Here is a 21,078-nt window from a genome sequence, read left to right on the forward strand (position 1 = left end):
TTCTGTGGGTGCAAAAAACCAGGAAACGAGGAAAAAAAAATCTCTCAATCTGTGAGTGTTAATGAACTGTACCCATTAACATTTTTTTGTCTATATTGTTTTAAAGCTATTAATTTTTTTTTTTTTTTTACCCTCACTCGAGGATATTTTTCCATTTTTTGTACAGATAGAGTGGGAGGGAGAGAGAGAGAGAAACATAGACGTGAAGGGACACATCGAGTGGCCGCCACCCGCACGACCAACCAGGGCCGGGGACAAACTGCAACCGAGGTACGTGCTCTTAGCGGGAACCGAACCCGGGTCTCTCCGGACCGCAGGCCGACGCTCTAACCGCTGAGCCAAACTGGCCAGGGCTTAAAACTATTAATTAATTTGACATTGAGAAAGGAACGACAAGAAGTCCACAAGCTAAATTTCTCAGCATTAAACTTCTGTCTAGATTGTCAATGTCAAAGATTGGTTTCCAATAGGCTCAAACCGACTTCAAAATATTACTAAATAAGCCTTATCTCTGCTGCTGTGCACTTCTACTGAATGGATTCTAATTGCTAATGTGGTTAGGAAAATAGTTTCTGCTGTTGGCTACAAAATTCAAATTATCCATACATGCAACAAACTTTAGAAGTAAACTGACAACAGGGCCCTCATGACCGAGGTCTAATCTCATATTTATTGTCAAAAATATAGATTGAGTGAGACAGTAACTCTCAGGAAAACGGTCATTATATGTGAATACTCATTAGATATGCACAAATACTCATTAGACATGCACCAATCTTACCAGTGGAATCTGTGAAGTCACTCGCCAATTTATTTACTTATTTTGGTCAAAGGGTAAAAGTTCTGATTTGTTTCAAACCATTTGCTTCTTTTTCATTTACTGTAAGGACTTCCAAACCGTTGTCAAAAAAATCTCGCAGAATTTGCATTAGGGCTTAACGACCGTGCATGCGTCCGTGCAGATAAGGAAGCTACACTTATTAAGGAGGTAGGAGAGCACTGATTATTTAAATAAGCGATTTCCACATTCTGGGTTCCCATTCTGAAATCTCGGCCGCGGTGGCGACGCGGAGCGCGGCCAAGGACTCTCATGGGGCGCTGCGGCCGGGAAGGGACTTCTGGAAGCGCCAGTCGGCGGGTCTGTCTTCGGTCTCCGAGGCCCACAATCACGTTTGGAAATTCCAACTCCCACCCTGGAAAGGAATCTTCTTGTCCAGAGACCTGCATCCCTCCCGGCACGCTTCTCAGTGACTTTGAGCGATTCGGCGTCACTTTACGCGTCTTTGAAACACCCGAGGAGCAGCCGCCACCTGCCTGAAGCCAAAGCAATAAACTCACAGCAAACAGAGTCTGGGCCCCGCAGGAAGGGGTGCAAAGCAGCGTCCTGGGCCCTTTCTCCCCAGCTGTTTGCTCGTGACCCGCAGCTCGGACGCGGAAGAGGGGCTCGCAGGCTCGCTGAGCTGGTGGGTACCCAGCGCCCGCGGGGGTCGCGGTGGGCGGGGGGTTGGAGCAGTGGCCGCGCGGCCTCCTCCCTCGCCGGGGGCGGGGCCCGAGCGCTGCCCCGCCCCCGCCCTTCCCTGCCGCACCCCTCCCCCACGCCCTTTTCCACCCGCCCCCGCAGTAGGAAAAGGAGAGGGAGGAGGGTAGGAAAGTGCTGTTCTGTGGAAAGGGGCGGAAGGAGGGGAGGAAAAAAAAAAGAAAAAGGGAACAGAAACATGGCCGTCAGCTGTCTGGACGGCCGTGCTGAGGGCAGCTCCTAGGCGACCCGCCGCCTGCACGGCCGGCCTCCGCCTAGCAGAGGCGCCGGCGCGAGTTCGCGCTCCGGGCCGTTACCCCTCGCAGCATGCAGCGCCCCTCGAGACCCAGCCCGTGAGGTGGCGCAGGCGCAGAGACGGCCGTGGCGGCGGCGGCGGCGGCGGCCGCGAGAGCAAGTTCCCCGCCGGTCCCTGCCCGTCCCTGCCAAGGGCGCCCAGGCCGCGAAGCCGGTGCTTTCATGCCCTAGGAAGGTGCTGTGCCCGGGTGGCGCTGAAGGGAGGAGCCGGCGGCAGGTGAGGCTGCGGCGGAGGGCCTTTTGCAGAGGATCCCAGCGCGCCCCGTCCGGGCCCGCGCGCTCGTGCGGGGAGGGCACTGGGCAGGTAGCGACTCCGGGGTGGGGAGTTCCGAAGGCCGATCTGCGGGGGGTCGCGGAGGAGGCGGAGAGTGGCCGGAGTTGGCGTCCCCGGCCTAGTTTCCCCGCGGTTTCCGGGGGCGGAGAGTCCCCGGAGCCTGCGGGGTGTGATGGGGCACAGGCTGTGCCAGGAAGAGCCTCCCGGCGCCGCCGCCCGGCTCCCGAGAACCACTTGCATGGAAGCGCGAGGAGTCTGGGCCCCGGGACTATCGGGGCGCCTGCCGCCTGGGTGGGGGCAGGGGCAGGGGCAGGGATGGGGGACTTTGGGCGGGGAGCTAGCGATTCTCCGGAAGGGCCGCGGGACTCAGCCTGCGAGAACTGGGGGCACGGGCAGGTGTCGCAGGTGTCGCAGGTGTATTGAGAGCATTTCCTCCTCTGCCTTACCTTGGCGGTTCCTCAGGACTTCTTTGTTGGAGAGAACTTTTAGAAAGGCAGGTTCCAGTCAACTCCGAGTGACTAAACACAAAACCAACTGATGATCCCCTACTGCTTTCGTAAAGAACTGTAATGTAACTTCTCAGTATTGAAGATGCTGTGGTTTTTTCCTCCCGTTTTCTGCTTCATAGACCTGTTTCTCTCCCGAAGACCATGCCTCATTAGAGCAAATAAGGAATGACCCAGTTTTTAAATAGTACCCCCCCCCCATTATGTGTGTATTTCGCACGGCAAAATTTAGGGCAATTATCGCAGTAACTTGTGCAAACGTGAGGGAAAGTGTTATCTCCAGTAATGAACTCTCAGATGTCTGTGTGTTTTTGCCTGAGAGAGATGGTCATGCCTTGCAGTCTGAAAAATGGACTGCTTAATTGAAATTGCCTTCTTAATTGTGTGCAAATTCAGGGCGTTCTTCCTAGGCCCCAATTTACGGTAGAAGAAGGTCTTCCCTTTCGGTCTCCCGGTTTAGAAGGTGATATATATAATAAGATAGGGGAGAATATTAGTGCTAGAAGCGCCAGGTTTTCAAATATTTGATTTGAGGTGACCATGTGTATTAAACAACTATCTGAAATGTGTACACGTGACAAGAGCAAAATTAGCTGCAAAAGGAAAACATCTCTGAGCCTTAACACCTTTTCTTGATCAATATAACCATGAAAAAAACACACCTATATTTTATTTTCTTGGTATTACACTTACAAAGTTGGTCAACTGCTTTCTTGGTGTGGGACTGGGAACTCAGAAATGAACTTCAATTTGTATTTAGGAGGAAGCCTCTCATATAGGTTGCTTTGACTACTTTTTCTAGTAATGGCAAACGCTGTCTACACTTTCTCCTCGTTGGTTATCTCCTGTGAACATTTGGATCACTATCTGATCTTTTGTATTACTGATTTTAGTGAACTGATAATGCCTCACTTAGTAGTGCACTACTGTTTAGACTTGTTAATTTGGACAGTAGAAAATCTATGATGTTAGAAGTGTTGAAGTTGTATTTTGGAGTATTTTACTCTTGAATAATTTGTAAATTAGTGCATTCTGTTGTCAAGAGTAAATATAGTATTTTGTAGTATAAATTTGAGCTTTCAGCTGAAGAAACTGGCAGCAGAGTTGTTCTTAAAAAGCAAATGTAAATTACAAGGATCTGCAGTGGTGTGTAGACTATAACAATCCATGGTGCCAGACTTGGAAGTTACTGGTTTGAAGTATTCTCTGTAAAGAAGCATGTTAAGTATCTACAATAAAAGCTAATTTGTAGCTATACATAGGGATTTTGCATGATGAATAATAACCCAACCAAGGTACCTTCGCTTTTTATATATCTCCCAGTTAAAGACCAAAACATTTTGTATTTTCATTGGAGTTTGTTGCTAAGACAGATAATGATTTCGCATTGGCTTTGCTGCTCAGTTTGAAAGTTAGGTTTCAGTTTTATCCTTGCAACTTAAGTACAGGTTGTAAAGTAAAAAAGAAAGCTGCTGAGTCAGAGAGACAGGTTGTCTCATTGGTCTTTACGATTTGCAAAATGGAATTTCTGTTCTAATTTGAATTTCCAATATAATATGTTTACTGAAACTTTGATAATAAGGGCAAATAAGCTTTCATAATAATACATGGATTAAAATTTTATCTTCTCTATGCTGGTGCCACAATTTGTACCTCTTTCAGATTGTCAGTTTGACAGACTTGTAATAATGGGGTACCTTGCTGGAATTGGAGATCCCTTTATAAAAATTAAAACTTGGAGAAAGAGTTGTAAATAGTACAGTTGATGTGAAACAGTAGGTCTTTAGCATTATTATTTGAAATCAATAATGTGGTAAAGGCCTGGGGTAGGGTGGGGGCTGGGTGGAGGGGGAGTAAAGGGGGAAGGAATGGACCAAATCTATAATATTGTCAACAATGAGAAAATAAAAATAAATAAATTTAAAAAGTTAAAACGGTACTTTTATGGGACAAAATTATGAAGTTTATAAACTTTAATTTTTTTCTACCTATACTCTTACATAGTACTTATGTAAGTAGGAATAATAGATCCAAATATGGTATTTGAAAATCTTTTTAATGGAAAAGAATATAACACGATAAAAGAAAATTCAAAAGAAAAAATTTAATTATCTTTATACTTTTCTGTACTTTAATTCTATTGTATTTGCATAATATGTTTCTTATTTTTTAAAAAATTAAATGTATCTTTATTGTTGAAAGTATTACAGCTCTCCCCCTGTTTCCCCCCATTGACCCTGTTGATTTGAGAGAGAGAGAGAGAGAGAGTCAGACAGACAGACTGACTGACATTGATTTGTTGTTCCACTTATTTATGTGGATTCATTGGTTGATTTTTGTATGTGCCCTGACTGAGAACTGAGCCCCACAACCTTGGTGTGTCCTGATGATGTTCTAACCAACTAAGCTACCCAGCCAGGGCTGCGCTATCTCTCTCTCTGTCTCTCTCTATCTCTATTTAATATTGTTTATTTTCTTTTTTCTCAGTATTTTGTATTACTTTCAGGGGTACAGCATAGTGGTTAGTATACTTGCATAATATATTGGTGTAATATACTGTCTATCTATACTTGTTTATAATTCTGTTGTTAATGTTCATAGAATTGTTTTTTTAAACATAACATGTTTTCCCTGGTGCTGCATATCTTACGGTTTTGTAGAAGTTTTACTGCCACATTTTATTTAACCCTTTCCTATCTTTTGACATTTTAGTAATTCCACTTTTTTATTAAAATAATACTATAATGAAATCACTTTGCTATTATAATGTCCAAGACAAATTACTTTTTTACATCTTTGAAAAAGTAAAGATTTTTTTTTCTGTAATTTAAAAAAATTTTTTCAATTATAGTTTACATTCAGTATTATTTTGTATTAGTTTCAGGTGTCCAGTGTACTGGTTAGACAGTCATAAACTACAATATGTTCCACCTGATATTTCTGGGACCCACCTGGCACCATACATAATTATTGCAATATTACTGACTATATTTCCTATGCTGTAGTTTATATCCCTGTGACTATCAATTTATACTTCTAACCCCTCACCTCTGAAAAAGGAAGCATGTTTTGAACTACTTTGCAGTGGATCATTGGGGCTCCTATAATATAGTTTTTAATTGAGAACTGAATTAAAGCAAGGTGAAAAACTGTAGGTGTGCATAGTATTGACTTAAATTCATTGAGTAGGAATCAAAGTATAAATTCATAATTTTCCTGTGACTGACTTGTTACAAGTTTCTGTCTTATTAATTTTACTTTTACAATATAATAAGTAATATTCTCATAAGAATTCTAGATTCTTATGGTAGTATTGTGGGGTATATGTTTCTAACACATTTCAACCAAACCTTATATTTACAAATCTAGATTTATAATCTTTGACTTGCAGAAAAGTCATTTTATAGGATTTTAAAAAATCTAACATATTTTAAGGGATTCCTTGAATCTATTAAAATTTTATTTATTTGAAATATGTTTTTATTGAATTTTTTTTTAGAGAGAGGAAGAGAGAGATACAGAAACATCAGTGTAAGAGAAATATCAATCGACTGCCTCCTGCATGCCCCCTACTGGGGATTGAGCCAGGAACTGGAGCTTGTGCCCTGACTGGGAATTGAATCTGGACCTCCCAGTCCGTGGGACAATGCTCAATCCACTGAGCCACAAGGGCTGGGATAGTTTTTTTTTTTTTCCATATTTTATGATACTTATATATATTTTTTATAATGTTTATTTATTTATTTTTGTTACAGATGTTTCTCCTTTTTTCCTCCATTGATAGATACCCTCCTCCCAATCCCAACCCCCCCCCCCAACATTATTGTCTGTGTTCTTGTTTATGCATACATACATATAAGTTCTGTGGTTTATCTCTTCCCTCCCCCCTCGCCCACTTCTTCTGAGGTTTGTCAGTCTGCACCCTATTTCCATATCTCAGGGTCTGTTTTGTTCCTCAGCTTATTTTGTTCATTATATTCCACAAAGAAGTGAGATCATGTGATATTTGTCTTTCTTTGATTGCCTTGTTTTGCTTAGGATAATACTCTCCAGGACCCTCCATGTCTTTTCAATGGATAAGAGATCTCTCTTTTTTAGAGCTGCATAGTATTCCATTGTGTATATGTACCACAGCTTTTTCATCTACTCATCTATTGATGGACACTTGGGCTGTTTCCAGATCTTTGGGCTAGTTTTTTAAAATAGTATATGAGCACTTCATTTATATATTAAAAAAAATTTTTTTCCCTTTATTGATTTTAGAGAGAGAGGAAGGGAAAGGAAGAGAGAGATAGAAACATCAATGAGAGAGAACATCGATTGGCCACCTCCTGCATGCCTCCCACTGGGGATCGGGCCCACACCTGGGCAAGTGTCCTGACTGGGAATTGAACCTGCGACCTCTTGATACATGGGGTGATGCTCAACCACTGAGCCATACCAGCCGGACTTAATTTATATCTTAATTAGGGATGCTTAAATACTAAAAGCTTAAGAGTTATGAGCATCTTTTAAATTATGAAAAATTATTAAATAGGTACCATGCTGTTTGCTAGGGATAAAAAGGTGAATAACATACAGACTGAACATGAAAGTCTACTACTATAGACAGTTTTATAAATAAGCACCATAAGTACAACACAACACAATTAGAATAGAGCAAACTATGCTATGAGAAGAGGGAAATACCTAATTGTATGAATTAGAAATAGTAGGAGATATTTGATTTAAAACTCAAAGAATGATGTGAAAAGGCACAAAGTAATGAAAGAAGGGTGGATTTTATTTAAATGCAAGTCATTTAGTGTTTGGGCACAGGTAGTTTTAGAGGAAAGTGAGGAGTAAGCTATGCATGAAGGGTCTTAAGAGTCAAATAAGAAATTGAGACCATACATTGTGAAGAACAGAGAGCCATTTAATGATTTTAAGCTGTTAAATATCTTTGGCACTATTGTGAAGGATGGATTGAGAGAGCAGCTTGAAGCCATTTGGTGAGAATTGAGAATAGAAATGTTAGGGATGGGCAAAAAAAAAAAAAAAAAAAATTGAGAGCTATTATATCATACAAATATTTTTCTCTGTCTTCAAAACAATCTCTTTAGCCTTATCTTCTGCTTGCTTTTTGTGCATCCATTACACCAGCCTACTTTCCGGTTCTTTCCCTTACAGCTCTTGCATGTGCCATTCCATATACATGTTAACTTTTTCTGACAGATTTCTCCTAATCACACTATCTGGTTAGGGAGATGAGTTGTTATCATAGCACCTTTTTATTTTATTTTGTAAAACTTTCCCCTTCCTCCTTTTCTTCTTCCCTCCCCTTACTAGTTTGAAAGTTATATGCAATCTGATTCCTTTTTACTTTTTCTTAGTGTTGGTCTATTCTGGTCTCTTTTTCTGTTCCATTAGTTTGTATGTTTATCCTCATACCAATATTGCCTTGTTTTGATTACTATTACTTTATAGCAAGTCTTAGAATTAGGATGTGTTTGTCCTTCAGCGTTGTCTATTTTTCAGAATTGTTTTTATTATTTTAGATCTGTAGCATTTTCATATAAATTGTCAAATAAGACCATCAGTATCTACAAAAAGCATATGGGGAGAGTTAACATCCTAGTTATATTGAGTCTTCTGATACTTTAATGTAGCATATCTCTCTATTTATTTGGGTCTTTTTATTTATTTTTTTCTGCAGTATTTTCATTTTATAGATCCTGCACATATTTAATTAATCCCTAAGTATTTCATGTTTTTTGATACTGTCTTTTGTCAATGATACTATATTTTGAAGTTTCTTTTTCCAATTGTTAATAGTTGATACTTTTGTATATTGATTTTGTATTCTGTTCACCTTACTAAATTCACATTTTTCCCCAATTTTTAGTAAATCATTTTTGTTACAGATGTTTCTCCTTTTTCCCCCCTAGACACCCTCCTCCCCATCCCACCACCACATCCCCCTAAATTCACTTTTTAATTCTAGTAGCTTTTATGTAGATTCCTTAGGAGAAAGCCAGATTTGCTTCTTCATTTCCAATCAGTATACCTTTTCCTTTTTCTTACCTTATTGCTGCTGGCTAGATGAGTGCTATTCACTAGAAATAAAATGTAAACCACATATGTAATTTTAAGTTTTCTAGGAGCCCCATACTTAGAAATAGCACGTGGCATCAAATTTAATACATTTTTTATTCCACTACATCTAAAATATTCATGTTGTGTAGTAGTTTCCCTAGGCTTGCCTTAAATCACCACAAACCATGTAGTTTAAAGCAACAGAAATGTATTCTATTACAGTTCTGGAAACTAGAAGTGTGAAATCAAGGTGTCAACAGGGGTCTGCTCCCTATGAATGAAGGCTGCAGGAAAGAATCCTTCCTTGCTTCTTTTTTCTGGTGGTTATTGGCAATCCTTAGATTTCATCTGAGTTGTTGAATTTATTGGCATGAAAGTGTTTATAATATTCCTGTGTTATATTTTTAGTTTCTGAAGGATCTGTAACAATATACCTTCTTTAATTAGTAATTCCCTCTTGCTTTTTTCTTGACTTAAATTGATTTCTTTTGCTATTTCTCATCCATTTTCAATTTTATTTATATTTGCTTTTAATTTTTGCCTTCTACTTACTCTTGGTTTAATGTTTTTCTTTTTTTAGCATCTTAAATTGATCACTTAGATTATTGATGAAAGGCTTTCCTTTTATCTGATGTAAGTGCTCAAAGCTATACATTTTCTTCTAAACACTGCATTAGCTATATCTCACAAGTTGATTTCAGTTATTTTCATTAAGACATTATCTTCTGATTTCTCTAGTGATTTCCTCTTTGATCCATGGGTTATTTATAAGAGAATTGTTTAATTTCTAAATACTCAGATATTTTAATAAGCTATCTTTCTGTTATTGATTCCAAATTTAATTCTATTGTGATCAGAGAACATGTTCTGTATGATTTATATTCTTTTAAATTTATTCAGGCTTGTTTTATGGGCCAGCATATGGTATATCTTGGTGAATTTCCTGTATGTACTCGAAATGAGTTTCTGTTTTGCTGTTGTTGAGTGTAGTGTTCTATAAATTTCAATATGTCAAGTTAGTTGATAGTGTTCTTCAAATTTTATGTATCCTAACTGATTTTCTGCATAATTTTTCTATGAATTACTGACTAAGGAGTGTTGAACCCTCTTTATTTTTTTTATAAAGTTTATTTTTATTTTTTATTCATTGGTTGATTCTTGTATGTGCCCTGACTGGGGATTGAAACTGCAACCCTGGTGTATCAGGATGATGCTCTTAGCCAACTGAGCTCCCCAGCCAGGGCTGATCTCTTTAATTGTAGATCTTTTTGTTTCTCCTTTATTTTTGTCAGTTTTTGCTTCATAGACTTTGACACTTCCTTGTTAGATGAATACATATTTAGTATTGTTATGCCTTCATGAATCAACTATTTTATTGTTGTTATGAAATGTTTTTATTCCTGCTCTGAAGTTTTTCTGTGCTTATTATTAATATGGCCAATCTAGCTCTCTTATGATTAAAATTTGCATGTTAAATCTTTTTCAATTCTTGTACCTTTTTGAAAATAGGCTATATTTTTAGAACAGTTTTAGATATACAGAAAAATTGAGAAGATTTTACAGAGAGTTCCCTATATGCCAGATCCAGTTTCTCCTATTATTTAATTAATTTATTTATCCTCACTCGAGGATATTTTTGCATTTACTTTGGGGGGGGAGGGGAGAAACATCAATGTGAGAGAGACACACTGAGTGGTTGCCACCCACATGACCCCAATCAGGGCCAGGGACAAACTTCAACTGAGGTACATGCCTTTAGCGGGAACCGAACCTGGGACTCTCTGGTCCACAGACTGATGCTCTAACCACTGAGCAGAACTGGCCAGGGCTCTCCTATTATTAACATATACTAATTAATGAACCAATATTGATACAATATGATTAACTGAAGTCTATAGTTTATTCAGATTTCTTGGTTTTCTTTTTTTTTTTTATCCTCACCCGAGGACATTTTTCCATTTTTTGATCAGATAGAGCAGGAGGGAGAGAGAGGAAGAGAGAGAGAAACATCGATGTGAAGGGACACATCGAGTGGTCGCCACCCGCACGACCAACCAGGGCCGGGGACAAACTGCAACCGAGGTACGTGCCCTTAGCGGGAACCGAACCCTGGTCTCTCTGTACCGCAGGCCGATGCTCCAACCGCTGAGCCAAACCGGCGAGGGCTCAGATTTCTTGGTTTTCACCTAATGTCTTTTTTTCTCTTCCAGGGCCCCATCCAGATATACTGCATTACATTTGGTTGTCATGTCTCCTTAGGCTACCATTGGGTGTGACAGTTTCTCTTTTCCTTGTTTTTGATGACCATGACAGTTTTGAGGAGTACTGGTTAGGCATTTTGTAGGATGTCCCTTCCTCTATTAGAATTTCTCTGATATTTTTCTTAGGATTAGACTGGGGATATGGGTATTTGTGAGGTGAATCACAGAGGTAAAGTGCTGTTTTCATCACATCATATCAGTACATTTGTCAACATGATTTATGACTTTGATGCTGATCTTGATTACCTGGCTGGGGGGTAGTGTTTGTAATTTTTCTCCACTATAAAGTTATTCCCTTCTTCCTCTTTTCCATTCTTTACTCTTTGGAAGGAAGCTCATTTCACACTTCAGCGGTAGGGAATTATACGTACTCATTTTTTGAAGGCGGAGTATCTATGTAAGTTATTGGAATTATTTTGCATGGCTATTTTTCTCTTTCCTTCATTTATTTATTCATATCATTCATTTATATCAGTATAGACTTATAGATATCTATTTCATACTTTAGGCAATAATCCAGTACTACTTTATTTCCTAAATTATTCTAGCATTGGCTATTGAGAACTCTTTCAGTTGGCTCCTGTGCTTCTTTAACAGATACCCATCACTGTGGGTTTGTTTGCTTATATTTTGAGCACTTACTTTCTGGCACTAAAAAATGCTCCACACTCATTTTGTATATTACCTGCCCCAGCTCCATAATCACCCATTTCTTCAAGGAGCCTTGGTTCCTTTTATTGGAGAATGGTATTAGAAACCAAGATCTGCATGCTAGGTGTGCTGATTGCTACTCTACTGAGGTGTAATTGCTTCTAGGCTTTCTCAGCTGATTGAACAAGGAAATATAATGTGTATATTAGTCAATTATATGCATGTCTATAGATCTTTCTATTTGTAACATCTGTATTTAAGCTAAATATGAATTCATACTGAGTTTCCAACTTTAATCCATTACTACATAGATCATCCTAGCCTCCTCCTCTTATCTGTAAATTCCTACTCTTGATAGTGAGAAACCGGGCTCCCACCATTCAACATCCATTTATGTAATTGTTCAGTTCTAGTATACATATATAGCAGATTCAGAATTGTTAACTCAAATCCATATGGGAAACTATTTTATCAACTAGAGTGCCTCTTTATAGTTCCTTTTGATGTAGTTTTACAGATTCCACTCATTTTTTTTTTTTTTTTTTTTGGAGAGAGTAGTACTTTTTATTTATTATTTATTTTATCCTCACCCAAGGACATTTTTTGCTTATCTTCAGATAGAGCAGGAGGGGGAGAGGGAGGAAGAGAGAGAGAAACATCGATGTGAGACAGACACGTCGAGTGGTTGGTACCCACTCAACCCCAACTGGGGCCAGGGACAAACCGCAACCGAAGTACATGCCCTTAGTGGGAACCGAACCCGGGACTCTCCGGTCCGCGGACTGACGTTCTAACCACTGAGCCAAATGAGCCAGGGCCAGACTCCACTCACTTTTATTTTATTTTTTTCTTACTTTATTTGTTTTTGTTACAGGTGTTTCTCCTTTTCCCCGCCCCCTACCTCCCTGCCCTGTCCCCAGCTTTGTTGTCAATGTTCATGCATACATGCATGTAAGTTCTGTGGTTCATCTCTTCCCTCCCCCCACCACCCCATCTTCTGGGGATTGTCCCTCTGTACCCCACTTCCATGTCTCTGGGACTACTCTGTTCCTCAGACTGTTATGTTCATTATATTCCACAAATAAGTGAGATCATATGATACTTGTCTTTCTCTGTTTGACTTGTTTCACTTAGGATAATACTTTCTAGGTTCCTCCATGTTGTCTCAAAGGATAAGAGATCTTTCTTTCTTACAGCTGCATAGTACTCCATTGTGTATATGTACCACTGCTTTTTTATCCATTCATCTACTGATGGACATTTGGGCTGTTTCCAGATCTTAGCTATTGTAAATAGTGCTGCTATGAACATGGGGGTACATATATTCTTCCTGGTTTGTGTTTCAGGCTTCTTGGGGTATATTCCTAGAAGTGGGATCACTGGATCAAATGGCAATTCAATTTTTAACTTTTTTTTTTTTTTTTAATCCTCACCCGAGGATATTTTTCCATTTTTTGTACAGATAGAGTGGGAGGGAGAGAGAGGAAGGGAGAGAGAGAGAGAAACATTGACGTGAAGGGACACATCGAGTGGCTGCCACCCGCACAACCAACCAGGGCTGGGGACAAACTGCAACCGAAGTACGTGCCCTTAGCGGGAACCGAACCCGGGTCTCTCCGGACTGTAGGCCGACGCTCTAACCGCTGAGCCAAACTAGCCAGGGCCAATTTTTAACTTTTTGAGGTAACACCATAGTGTTTTCCATAGTGGCTGCACCAGTCTACATTCCCACCAGCAGTGTATTAGAGTCCCCTTTTCTCCACATCCTCGCCATCATTTGTTGCTTGATGATTTGTTGATGGTAGCCATTCTGGCAGGTGTGAGGTGATACTTCATTGTTGTTTTAATTTGCATTACTCTGATGATTAGTGATGGTGAACATTTTTTCATATGTCTCTTGGCCATTTGTGTGTCCTGTTTGGAGAGGTGTCTCTTTAGGTCCTCTGCCCATTTTTAATTGGGTTTGTTGTCTTTCTTTGGTTGAGTTGTATGAATACTCTATATATTTTGGAAATTAACCCCATATCTGATGTATCATTGGCAATTATGTTCTTCCATATAGTGGATTTCCTTTCTGTTTTGATGCTTGTTTCTTTTGCTGAGCAGAAGCTTTTTAGTTTGATGTAGTCCCATGTGTTCACTTTTTCCTTTGTTTCTCTTGCCTTAGGCATTATATCAGTGGAAATTCTGCTGCGTGTGATGTCTGAAATTTTGTTGCCTACATTTTCTTCTAGGAAATGGATTTATAAGTCACACTGAAGTCTTTTATCCATTTTGAGTTTATTCTTGTGTATGGTATAAGTTGGTTGTCTAGCTTCATTTTTTTTTTGCATGTAGCTGTCCAATTTTCCCACCACCATTTATTGAAGAGGCCTTCTTTACTCCATTGTATGCTCTTGCCACCTTTGTCAAATATTAATTTAGCATAATGACTTGGGTCAATTTCTAGGTTCTCTGTTCTCTTCATTGATCTATATGCCTGTTCTTGTGCCAGAACCAGGCTGTTTTGATTACAGTGTCTTTGTAATATAACCCGATATCTGGTATTGTGATCCCTCCCACTTTCTTCTTTTTATTTCAAGATTGCTGTGGCTATTTGGGGTCTCTTTTGGTTCTATATAAACTTTTGGAGTATTTGTTCTAGTTCTATAAAATATGTTGTTGGTATTTTGATGGAGATTGCATTGAATCTATAGATTGCTTTGGTAGTATGGACATTTTAATGATGTTAGTTCTTCCAATCCATGAACAAGGCATGTGCTTCCACTTTTTTATATCTTCCTCTATTTCTTTTTTCAATGTCCTGTAGTTTTCTGCAAATAGGTCCCTTACTTCTTTGGTTAAGTTTATTCCTAGGTATCTTAATTTTTTTGCCGCAATGGTAAATGGGATTGTTTTTTCAGTTTCTCTTTCTGTGAGTTCATCATTGGTATATACGAATGTCGTCAATTTCTTGACATTAATTTAGTATCCTGCTACTTTTCCAAATGCATTTATTAAATCTAGTAGATTTTTGATAGAGTCTTTAGGGTTTTCTGTGTATAAAATGTCATCTGCAAATGACAGTTTCACTTCCTTCTTTCCAATTTGGATCCCTTTTATTTTTTCTTCATGTCTGATTGCTGTGGCTAAGACTTCCAGTACTATGTTAAATAAGAGTGGCGAAAGTGGACATCTCTGTCTTGTTCCTGTTCTTAAGGGAAATGTTTTTAGTTTCTGCCCATTGAGTATGATGTTGGCTGTAGGTCTTTCATATATGGCCTTTATTATGTCGAGATATGATCCCTCTATTCCCACATTGCTGAGCGTTTTTATCAGAAATGGATGCTGAATTTTGTTGAATGCTTTTCAGTGTCTATCGATATGATGATATGGTTTTTATCTTTCATTTTGTTTATGTGGTGTATCACATTTATTGATTTGCAAACATTGTACCAGCCTTGCATCCCTGGAATGAATTCCACTTGGTTATGGTGAATAATTTTTTTTGATGTATTGCTGGATCCGATTTGCTAGTGTTTTTTTCAGGATTTTGGCGGCTATGTTCATCAGGGATATTGGCCTGTAGTTTTCTTTCTTTTTAGTGTCTTTTTCTGGTTTTGGAATTAGAATTAAGCTGGCCTCATAGAACGAGTTTGGAAGTCTTCCTTCTTCTTGAATTTTTTGAAATAGTTTGAGGAGAATGGGTGTTAGTTCATTTTTGAATGTTTGGTAAAACTCCCCCGTGAAGTCATCTGGGCCTGGGCTTTTGTTTGCTGGGAGAGTCTTGATTATATCTTCAATTTCCTTTGTTGTTATTGGTTTGTTCAAGTTTTCTATCTCTTCCTGGTCCAGTTTTGGGAGACTGTGTGTGTCTAGAAATTTGTCCATTTCGCTTAGATTGTCGAATTTGTTGCCATATAGTTGTTCATCATAGTAGCTGTTAACGATCTTTTGTATTTCTGTGGTGTTGGTTGTTACTTCTCCTCTTTCATCTGATTTTGTGTATTTTGGTTCTCTCTTCCCTTAACTTGTAAAGGTGGAGTGCTGTAGGCTTAAGCCTTCTATATTTTATTAGTATTTGTCACTTTTTAGAGTATCTTATCTAATTCCATGGTTATAAGTATCCTTAATTTGCTATTGACTCCAACCTTGATAGTGTTATCAAACTGCACACACTATTGGACTGACTTCTTCCCTTGAATATTTTAGTAGGTATCTCAGACTTAACTTGTCCAAAACAGAATTTTTGGTTTATTTTTTTTAACCTACCCTTTCCTCAGGCATTACCATCTCACCCATGGTATATGGCAGCTCCATTCATTCACTTAGTAAGGCCACAAACGAGACACCCTTCTTCCTTTCTCTCTTTCTCTTTATACCTCCAATCCATCAGCAGCAGCTTTACCTTTAAACTGTATTCCAAATCTTGCTATTTCTCGTTGCTCCTAATCTTGCTATTTCTTTGCCCTAATATAAGGCATTATCATCTCTCTTCTGAACTGGTATTGCAGTTGCCATCAAACTACTCTTTGCTTCTGATCTTTTCTCCCTCTAGTCTATTTATAGCAGTGTGTGATTTTTTTAAAAAGACATAAATAATGATATATCACTCTCAACTAGAGGCCACTGGTAGCTTCCCATCACATGTAGAATAAAACTCAAAGACATTATCTTAACGTAAAAGGTCCTATAGGATGTCCCCCTTCACTGACTTCGTCTTCTAATACCCGCCTAAGCTCCAGAGCCATGGCTTTCATGCTGTTCCTCAAAGATCAAGTTATTTACTTGCCTTAAGGGTTGTTTTTTATTTTCTTCCTGCTTGGAATGTTCTCTATCATCATGTAGTTTACTCTTTCTTATCACTTAGACCTCTGCTCAGATTTTACTGCCTTCTTCAAAGAGGTCTTCCCTGACTGCACCATAAAAATAAGCCCTTCTATTATCACCTTTTCTCTATTTTACTTTATTTTTTCTTCCTAGCACTTATGCTTTCTGAAATTATTTATTTATAAGTCTATACTTGTTTACTGATTATTTCCCAGCTATAAAGTAACCTCCATAGAGACAGGGAATTTGGTATTTTCTTTGCTTTAATCCCCAGTGTTTAGAACAATGAGCCTCAGTCATAGGTTATTGATAGACCAATAATTATTGTTTACCAAATGTAAGAGCATCTTCCTATTCACCAGAAAACTGTAAAATACTTAGAAATAATTCAAACAAATAATATGCAGGATCTGGGTAAAGAAAATTATTATGAAACTTTACTTAAAGGCTTTTTTTTGGTCCTCACCCGAGGACATTTTTCCATTTTTTGTTCAGATAGAGTGGGAGGGAGAGAAAGAGAGAGAAACATCGACATGAAAGGAACACATCGAGTGGCTGCCACCCGCACGACCCAACCAGGGCCGGGGACAAACTGCAACCGAGGTACGTGCCCTTAGCGGGAACCGAACCCGGGTCTCTCTGGACCGCAGGCTGACGCTCTAACCGCTGAGCCAAACCGGCCAGGGCAAGGCTTTTTTTTTTTTTAAAGACCGGAATAAAATGGGGAGCCATAATACTATGCTACTGACTAGAGAACCTAATGTTGTAAAGATGCTCATTCATCCTAGATAATGTATGTTTTAGAGCAGTTCCAAACAAAGATCTCAGCTTTATTTTCCCCTCTGAAACTTGGTGAGCTTGAATGAATAAGCTTGGAAAAAAGGTGAAGAGGGAGTTTACCAGATCATTAAACAGAGGACTATTATTGTCATTAACTATGGGGGTGGTATTAGCTTAGAAATTGGCTAATGAAACAAAATAGAGGTTAGATTTTATAGAATACATAGGATTTTAGTATATGACAAAGGTGAGAAAAGACTTGTTGATCTTTCCATCATAAATAGATGACATGATTATAAACTTATTTTGTAGAGCATTTGTAAAACAGTGATGCTTATTAGGTATATTTGAGGTGTATGGGGCCCTTTACTCTTACAGTTGGGGATCTAATTATACCCTTTAGGTCACCTTTTGTTTTAGAAAATATTTCCTTTATTCCTTGACAGCTTAATTTTTAAAAAATCTGACAATGTCCTTTTAATTTGTTACTATGTGTTTAGTATAACTCAAATAAATTTAATAGAATTTATTGTAAACTAATACTAAGCAGACTCTGAATGAGAGACTAAAATCCATAAAGTATATATGTTTTTCTACTTTGATATCTGTTGTAGCTCTTCATGGCTGGCTCTCTTGGCTGCATATGAATTGGTGAGGTTGCCAGATAGGTGAGTTTCAGAAACTTGTGAATATTGGAAATATTCAGGTTAGCAATTATGCTTTCCTTCCTACTGCTTGAGTTGAAACCATTGTTATTCCTCTCTATATTTCTCACTTTTCTCACCTTCCATTTCCCCTATACTTTTGTTGAAATTTCAAAGGACAGAAACTGCTTTGTTTAAAAAAAACCAAAATAAACCTTTTTATTTAGGAAAAAAATCAAACTTTCAGAAAACTACAAGAATATTGTAATGAGTTCCTATTGTACCCTTCACTTTGATTTACTGATGAACACTTTGACATATTTACTGTCTATGCATGTTATTTTTGATTAAACCATTGAGAATAAGTTTAGCATGTATTTCTGAAGAATAAGGACATTCTTTTACATAATACAATAACCACATTAGGAAAATTAGCTTTGTTACAAAATTACCTGACATATAGTCTACATTAAAATTTTTCAAATACTGTACCTTATAGCCTTTCCCCCCCTGTTTTCTGATCTATTCTAGTATCACTGAATATATTTAGCTGTAGATCACTTAGAATTTCTACACTGACAGTCCTGTTAGGGAATAGGGACAGTTTTATTTCTTGTTTTCCTTTATTTCTTTTTCTTCTATCTTTTAACTTTTTTTTTTTTTTTTAGAGAGAGAGAAAGGGGCTACGCTCAATTCACTGAGCTACACTATCGGGTGAGAGAGAGAGAGATTGAAATTGATGGGTTGCTTTCCACAGGATCCCAACAGGGGCCAGGGATTGAACCTGCAACCCAGGCACATACTCACTCACTCACTCACTCACTCATTTATTTATTTGGTACTGCAACCCAGGCACATACTCTTTTATTTATTTCTTTATTTCTTTATTTAGTACGTGCCCCTAGCGGGAACTGAACCCAGGACTCTCTGCTCTGCTGGCCGATTCTCCAACTGCTGAGCCAAACTGGCCAGGGCACTCTTTTTTTAAAAAATTTATCTTTATTGTTGAATGTATTACAGATGTTCCTCATTTTTTTCCCCTATTGACCCCCTCCTCCCCACTCCTGCTCCCCTCCTTCCTTTCCCCACACTGTTGTCTATGTCCATTGGTTGTGCATATATACATATAAGTTCTTTGGTTTATCTCTGCCAACCCCCCACACCCCTTCCATTTGAGGTTTGTCAGGCTAACAACCAATTTGTACTTCTTTTTTTTAAATATAATTTTTATTATTTTTGTTATAGATGTTTCTTCTTTTTTTCCCCGTTGACACCCGCCTTCCTATCTCCTTTACCCCATACCCAGCTTTGTTGTCCGTGTCCATCGGTTTTGCATACATGCATATAAGTTCTGTGGTTTATCTCTTTCTTCCCTTCACCACCCCCTCTTCTGAGGATTGTCAGTCTGTACCCTACTTCCACGTCTCTGGGTCTACCCTGTTCCTCAGACTGTTATGTTCATTATATTCCACAAATAAGTGAGATCATGTGATATTTGTCTTTCTCTGCTCGGCTTCACTTAGATAATACTTTCTAGGTCCCTCCATGTCGTCTCAAAGGATAAGAGATCTTTCTTTCTTACAGCTACATAGTACTCCATTGTGTATATGTACCACAACCTTTTTATCCATTCGTCAACTGTTGGACACTTGGGCTGTTTCTAGATCTTAGCTACTGTAAATAGTGGTGCTATGAATATGGGGGTACATATATTCTTTCTGATTGGTGTTTCAGGCTTCTTAGGGTATATTCCTAGAAGCAGGATCACTGGGTCAAAAGGAAGTTCAATTTTTAATTTCTTGAGGTAACACCATAGTGTTTTCCATAGTGGCTGCACCAGTCTGCATTTCCACCAGCACTGTACTAGAGTCCCCTTTTCTCCACACCCTTGCCAACACTTGTTTGAACCAATTTGTACTTCTTAATCCCTTCATCTTTTTCATCCATTCCTCCAACCCACTCCCATCTGGCAACCAACAAAATGTTATCTGTATCAATGAGAATGCTTCTGTTCTGCCTGTTCATTTTGTTTGTGGATTCAGTTGTCGGTAGATATGTATTCATTGCCATTTTGTTCATATTTTTTATCTTTTTCCTCAAGAAGACCCTTCAGCATTTCACATAATAATGGTTTGGTGGTGATGAACTCCTTTAGCTTTTTCTTGTCTGGGAAACTCTTTATATGGTCATCAATTCTAAATGATAGCTTTGCAGGATAGAGTAATCTTGGTTGTAGGTTCTTGCTTTTCATCACTCTGAATATTTCTTGCCACTCTCTTCTGGCCTGCAGTTTCCTTTGAGAAATCAGCTCACAGTCTTATAGGAATTTCCTTGTAGGTAACTAACTGCTTTTCTCTTGCTGCTTTTAAGATTCTCTCTTTGTCTTGAACCTTTTGCATTTTGATGATGTGTCTTGGTGTGGGCCTCTTGGAGTTCGTCTTGTTTGGGACTCTCTGTGCTTCCTGGACTTGTATGTCTGTTTCCTTCATCAAGTTAGGGAAGTTTTCTGCCATTATTGTTTCAAATAGGTTTTCGACTTCTTGTTCTCTCTCTCCTTCTGGCACCCCCAAGATGCGAATGTTGTCACGCTTGAAGTTGTCCTGGGGCTCCTTACACTATCCTCATTCTTTTGGATTCTCTCTTTTTTTTTTCTGTTCTGATTGGGTGTTTTTTGCTTTCTTGTATTCCAAATCGATGGTTTGCTTTTTTGGCTTTACGTACTCTACTATTGAATCTTTGTAAATTATTCTTTATTTCAGTTATTGCCTCCTTCATTTCTGACTGAGCATCCTTCATTTCTGACTGGTCCTTTTTTATGCTCTTGAGGCACTCGCTAAGTTTATTGAGGTTCTCACCAAGTTCATTGAGTGGATATCATTATAAGAAGAGTTTTTAACTCTGCATCTGTTAGGTTGCTTATCTCTATTTTGCTTAGTTCTTTTCTTGGGGTTTTGTTCTGTTCTTTCATTTGGGACCTGTTTCTTTGTCTCCTCATTTTGGCTGCCTCCCTGTGTTTGTTTCTGTGTATTACTTAATGAGAGGTATGGGGCTCGCTGAGACCAGATGCTGCTTGTTTGAAAGAATTTAGGAAAACCTGAAGCAGGATCCAAGACAGGCCAATCCTATGGTAAAGCCACTGGCAACAGCTTGGGTGGGCCTGAAAGTTGAGTGGGGCAGGGCGGGGCCTCAGGGAGTCACCAGGGCGGGGCTACCAGTGTGAGCCAGGTTGCTGGAGTCCCAGATATGG

General features: G+C 38.9%; 1 protein-coding gene across 3 annotated transcripts in view; it reads left to right on the forward strand.

The window, feature by feature from the left end:
- The first annotated feature begins 910 nt into the window (after positions 1-910).
- Positions 911-21,078, forward strand: part of DENND4C (DENN domain containing 4C) — a 131,402-nt gene continuing 111,234 nt past the window's right edge. For 2 of the 3 annotated variants that reach the window (XM_036260968.1, XM_036260971.1), the window contains exon 1: positions 1,909-2,048. The gene's annotated coding sequence lies outside the window, so the exon portion shown is untranslated. Of the gene's footprint in view, positions 1,464-1,908; positions 2,049-21,078 lie in introns of those variants that run through there. The other variant, XM_036260970.1, reaches the window with a different exon arrangement.

Source organism: Molossus molossus, unplaced genomic scaffold, assembly GCF_014108415.1.
Source record: "Molossus molossus isolate mMolMol1 unplaced genomic scaffold, mMolMol1.p scaffold_m16_p_14, whole genome shotgun sequence".
NCBI lineage: Eukaryota > Metazoa > Chordata > Mammalia > Chiroptera > Molossidae > Molossus > Molossus molossus.